The sequence below is a fragment of the Lepidothrix coronata genome, unplaced genomic scaffold (assembly GCF_001604755.1).
Source record: "Lepidothrix coronata isolate B3197 unplaced genomic scaffold, Lepidothrix_coronata-1.0 Scaffold16, whole genome shotgun sequence".
Classification (NCBI taxonomy): domain Eukaryota; kingdom Metazoa; phylum Chordata; class Aves; order Passeriformes; family Pipridae; genus Lepidothrix; species Lepidothrix coronata.
Genome location: NW_016690196.1, coordinates 44,760 through 51,028, shown reverse-complemented (window position 1 = coordinate 51,028; position 6,269 = coordinate 44,760).

Genomic DNA, 6,269 nt, shown 5'->3' with positions numbered 1-6,269 from the left:
TGAGACAGTACTTGAAATTCCAGTTAGAAACATCCAAAACATGTACATTCTATTGTAACACTCACTCCACGGGAGTCCTTCAGGACTTCATAATCAGAGAATTTTAAAGGTTAGGTGCTGAGACCTTCAGTCACCAGACTAAAATGAAAATGCTTACAAGTTTACAGTGTCAGCTAAAATGGTAAAGCAATTCTGAAGTAATACAGGAGAAAAATAGCACACTTGAAGCTAAGTCATCAAGCAGTGAAGTTAAGAATTACACCAACTTTGGCTTCTTACATATATTTATCTTGCAACAGCTAACTAAGGGCTGGATGCAGCCACAAAGGTAATAGGGATAGTGTTACACTCTTCCCTGGGGTGTGACTGCTCCCTACCCCATTACCCTGAATACAACCACAGAGGGACTGCAGTGGGGGATGTCCGATGTGAGAATCAGAAGATTCTTCTGAAGCGATGTCATATCAACAGCAATAACAACAGCAAGACAAAAAAATATACTGTAAGGCAAGGTTATATAGGATGCACAATGGTACAGTACTTACTAATTGCACAGACAAGACAATGACTGTTCCATGAAAAATTCTTAATTTTGCATTTGCCTTCCCCCTACATTAATGCAAGCACAGAAGCTTTCCAATTCACTTTTTGTAGGAACATTGGAAGTATGAGAAACTACACTGGGCATGACTGAAGGCCACTAGAGGACAATAGAAACTTATCTCCATTGTCAACCCGGTTTGCAAGTCTGGGACATGCCTTGTCTTCCCTTAAGCAGGCCTTCCATGCTGAACAAAATTAATGACTGTATTTTTTACCTGTTTTGGTTTACATTTCTCCAACTCTGAAGACACAGCAAAGAACTTTAGATATGGAAAGAGAAACTTAAAACTTGCTGAGTTTGGTGGGGGTTTCTTCCTTATCTAGTTCTCCTTGTCTGTTACTTTAAGGGCTTATCCACTTCTTTAGAGTGCCTCTACCTCCTTACTCTTTAAGTTTTCCTATAGGTATTTCCATCTAAACGTGCCACTGTTTCAGTTTTTCCTTCCATCAAGGACACTGAACAAATGGTTCATTCCTTAAGTAATCACCAACCTTTTAAATGTACTTATTATCACGGTTTAACCCCAGCCAGCAACCAAGCCCCACACAGCTGCTTGCTCATCCCCTCACCAGCATCATCTGGGAGAGAATGAGAAGGGTAAAAGCTGGAAAACTCATGGGTTGAGATAAAGACAGTTTAATATGGAAAGAAAAAGCTGTGCATGCAAGCAAAGCAAAACAAGGAATTAATTCACTGCTTCCCACAGGCAGGCAGGTTCAGGAGAGCCCCGTCATGTGTAACGGTTACTTGGGAAGACAAACGCCATCACTCCAAATGTTCCCTGCTTCGTCCTTCTTCCCCTCAGCTTTATATACTGAGCACAATGTCACATGGGCTGGAATATCCTTCTGGTCAGTTGGGGTCACCTGCCCTGGGTGTGTCTCCTCTCAACTTCTCATACACCCCCAGTCTGCTCACCAGCGTGGCAGTACAAGAAGAAGAAAAGGTCTTGGCTTAGTATAAGCCCAGTTCAGCAATAACAAAAAACATCTCTATGTTATCAATCCTGTGTTCAGCACAGATTCAAAACATAGCCTCATACTAGATACTGTGAAGAAAATTAACTCTACCCCAGCCAAAACCAGAACATCTGTATATCAGAATAAATCCTTAGCTGGCTTCATCCTCAGTCATCTCATCCCACTGAGGGCAGAAATGGGCTGTTGGAACAGTGTATGCAGCCCTTGACTGTGAGACTTCTGGATCAGAAGGATGCTGTGATCTATTTCCCCTCACAACTTACTTCTTCAATTTAATCATGCAGCCCCTGCATCACAATCTATTTACTTTTTTCTGTGTTTGTTTCAGTTTCTAAACAATTTTCAGCCTATAGGCTATCTTAAAATATGGCATAATCTATAGAAGTGTTTCTCTAACTTTTCAATAATTTGACTCATCCCTTTTCGGTTGTCTGTATTGCTTCCACAGAAGGCCTGAGCTGTCTTAGAAGAAAGTATTTCTTAAGCTTTTCCTAAGCCTTTTCAGTCAATCTTAAAGCCTTTGTGATTCTCAGGAAGGGTTACAGCTCACTGATTGGAAACCATCTTTCTGCAACTAAATATATTCCCAAATCTTCCTTATTAATGAATTGAACTTAAAATCTAATAATACAAGAGGAACATGGCAAATTAACTTCAGGAAAAGTTAAGAAAATCCTCCAAGAAACCCCTTTGATTGGTACTCAGATTACTCAGTGCTTTATTAATTGCCTATTCACTCATCTAATTAGAACACTTCCCTGAAATACTGCATTACAGAAAATTTTATTTTAGTCTCACATTTCCCTTTCATAAATGGTCAGTGTTTCATCTTATGAAAATTAAATAGGATAGACTCATAAAGTAGTGTAATATAGAAAACTCAGCTGACACTATTTGATTTTTAACAGCTTGTTCCCTTGTATCTGAGAGCTTAAATAGTCCTCTATTTCAGCTTTTTGATTACTACCCTATCCTGCTGTAACCATCTACGAGGCTTACTGATTTTGAGAAAAATCTATTTTCTGGTTGTCCAACAGGCTGTAAAACTGTCAGTGTCCATATGATAAAATTCTTAATGGAGCTTTACAAACTGGCCTTGTTTCTCCTTCCTCCATTCCCCCTTACATGCCTCGAGAAATTTTCCCAAAGGCACAAAAATTCTTTTATCTCTAAACAGCCTTGAAGCTTCTTCCATACTGTCCCTCAGAACTGCCAGAATGTGACCCTATGACAGGAGTGAATGTGAGCAGGTTTTTCACCTGCAGCAGCTCCAACTGTTGGAGAGAGCTCCAAGTGGTTTCCAGCTGCTTCAGTCAGCTCAGTTCACAATTGGTTATTGCTGAAACTGCACTTTACACAGGAAGATTTATATTAATAAATAAAGTGTTATGTCATATAAGGAGAGGATTGTACAAACTCATGGATTTTTTGGATGTCAGCTGACAATTCTCACAACAGGCACTCATTGCTTAGTGCATATCAATGTCTGTCTTGGGTATCTCCAGTACAATATCATTTCTAGTATAAAAGAAGGGGAAGAGTATTGATTCAAAAAGGGAAGAATAAAATTCCGAGTTTGCTGAAATATTCACAGCTTCATTTGAAGATTCCACAATTTTCAGCTGAAAGAAAACCTAGGGAAAAAATACGATTGACTCAAAAATACATGGGAAAATATGTCCTATCCCAGGAAATCTGGGCACCTAGTTCTGGCTAATTTGGAGAAAATTCACAGGTGTTCTCTGTTACATCTGTGCTCCCCGCCCAGTATGGATAGGGATCTGGCCAAGTGGAGCTGGCTGGAAGCAGAACAGATGGAGAAGAAAGGATCATCTTTCTAAAGGACAGTACAGCTGCCTCTCCTGTCTGCACTTGCTCCAGACCCCTGAAGGGAATTCAGCCAGAACTTCTCCCATGGTCTTCACTGCAGTAATGGCAACTCCTTACATAAACCCCATGGCATTAAGTATTTACCTAATCCTAACTGCAGTTTGGATAGATGTCTAAAGGAAATTGATTACAAATCTAGAAACAGAATAGTTTAAAAAAAAAGTTGGGGGATCTGAGTCCACAGAAGCCAGAAAGCATTTTCTTAAAAGCTGAACTTAACAGATGCTTCTTGCTATGATTCTAGTTCAGTCTTTTTGTATGAATAAAATAATTTTTGCAGTTCTTGTTCATTTTATACTGTGTTAGTAGCTAGGAAAAAGTTGGAAGGCATTCAGAAATGTAGATTTCCCGAATGCTATCTGGCCTAAGCTACTTAAAAAAGCAGCTAAGTGATGAAAGTACTTTTTACAGAACTAAGGTTAAAAAAAAGTGTGAGAGAGACAACAGTTAAGGATTGCTCTAAATTGTTCTAAACATTTGGATACCTTAATGAAGTTGAAAAATTATTAATTAATAAATTAAAATTTCCCTATTTATATTTTACATTTGAAAAGTGAACAGACGAGAAGGAAATTCTCCATGAAAAAAATAGTTTAGCATAATACTTTATTTTTAGAGGAAGCCCCTCAGCTGCCTCTATCCATGAAAAGAAGGCTGGCTGCATTCTGTACCTGTTTAAGAAGCTGCCTGCACTAGAAAACACCTCTTCCTATTTTGGCAGATGTTACAAATGGGCTCTATAGTAGCTGACAATACTAATACATCATAAAACACGCAAACAGGAAGTCTTTGTGCTCTTTTTAAAAGTAAAATTTCAACACAGGTTTGATAAATATGTTGCTTCTTCATGTTAGTGAAATGTTTGTTGAAAGCAGGCTATTCCTTCTGCCTGGAACTATATAAATCTGATTCATACAAGTCTGATTGCTCCATGCTCCACTTCAAAGAAACAGAAGTTTGAATGATTTTTCCTTTAAGCCTTATTTCTAAGCACTCTAGGAGCATTCCACAGATGCTGTGAGGCTCTAGGTTTTGACATTAACACTAAATAAAGGTGCTGTTATATGCACATTTGGAAGATGAAGTGTCAAAACCACTCATGTACAGAGAAAACAAATGTGAATTTCCTTGAGCTACATTGATCCTAGCAACAGAAACAAGAAATACAGACTCTGAAACAAGCCTCATATGTTTGTTTACGAGTGCTTGTTCCCTTTTTTATATTCTTATTTATGAACCAATTATATAATCTGTGGTTGAATTCTGGCTTTGTTTTTAATCTCCTGCAAGTTTTTAGCCTCCTCCAAACCACAGCGCAAAGAGGAGCTGCTCTATGAATGGACTGAGAAATGTCACATAGCTATAGTTTCATCCTTGGTCTCCCTGTGGCAAAGGCAAGAGGCAATATAGGGCAGCAAATATCTAGCATGAAATATTTTCTCCACAGTGGAAGCAGATCAAAGGCCCCAGGCAGCCCTGTAAGAGATCCTTTCTGTCAATTCTGTTTTTTGACAAGGGAAGTTGGTCTTCTAGACCTGCAATATGCAATTGAGACAATAAATATAAATGATGTATCCTTTTTCCTCTGTAGGGATGTATTCCTAATTCATAGGCCAGTCTACTGATAAAAAAAATCAATTTGTTTTATTTAACTTCAACAGCAGCTGAGCTGGATAAAACTGAGTAGCAAGTCTTCTAAAGGTGAGGTCAATTTTAAAAAAATCTTGAAACACAGCTGACTTGTCTAGGAGCTATAGACTTTCGATAGCATGTTCCATCACCCCATGTAGATGATGAGTTTAAGTAGACAACTGTATTTTTTAGAACTCAAGCCCATTAGGAACTAAATTGGGAAATAAAAAAAGGGATCTAGTGGACTAATCTGTAATCACCTCAATAGTTTCTCAGCAGTAAGAGTAAATATTCTCATTCTTATTCTGATATAGAGAGAACTTTCATAATTTTAAAAAACCCTACAGAAAAATCCAAGAATGAGATGTTTGATCTCCAAGGCACTATATCACCATGCAGATGACTTCACAGAAATTCCTTTCTAAAGTAATTTAATGTTTGAATATTAGAATTAGGAAGTTTGGTAAATTCATGCCCCTTCAGGGGATAAAAACAACATATTTCTCCAGCTTCTGGATTGAAAATATTTTCAGATAGCAATTCCTCTATTTTTACATGTTTCTATGGCACCTACGACCATAGCCTCTGAAAAACTTCTAGACACACCACCTTGTGTCTAGAAGTATCTTTGTAAGCAAAGAAGGGTGGATTAAACTGTTCGGTGCAAAGAAGGGTGGATTAAACTGTTTGGTGATGGTTATACAGCCAAGTTTACAACAGAATGGGGAGTTATGTGTTTAGGGCCTACATGACTATAGCAGAGATTTATACTTGGGGTTTGGCTATCAGTGTTTAATTTGGTGACTTCCTGAGAGAAACTTGGCCCCAGTTGGAAAGACATTGCTGTGAGCTTGGAGCCTAACAGTTTTCTGTACTTGTTTTTTTACAGCTTCTTTATAAAGGTATGATAGAGCTTAAGTTGCAACATTATGAATTTTTCTATCCATAGATACTGTTTTATCTTAAGCAAACCGAAAGAACGTGGCTAACAACGTTTCATATAAATAATGAGCAAAGCTGAGTTAAGCACAGAACAGAGCAGAAACATCACTTGCTTAATCCAGATGGGAAAAATAATCCTTCTGATCCAACACTGTCCAAATAGAAGATGAGTACACTGTAATGTGCCTTATTTTTTCTTGAAAAAGGAGAAAACTAATATA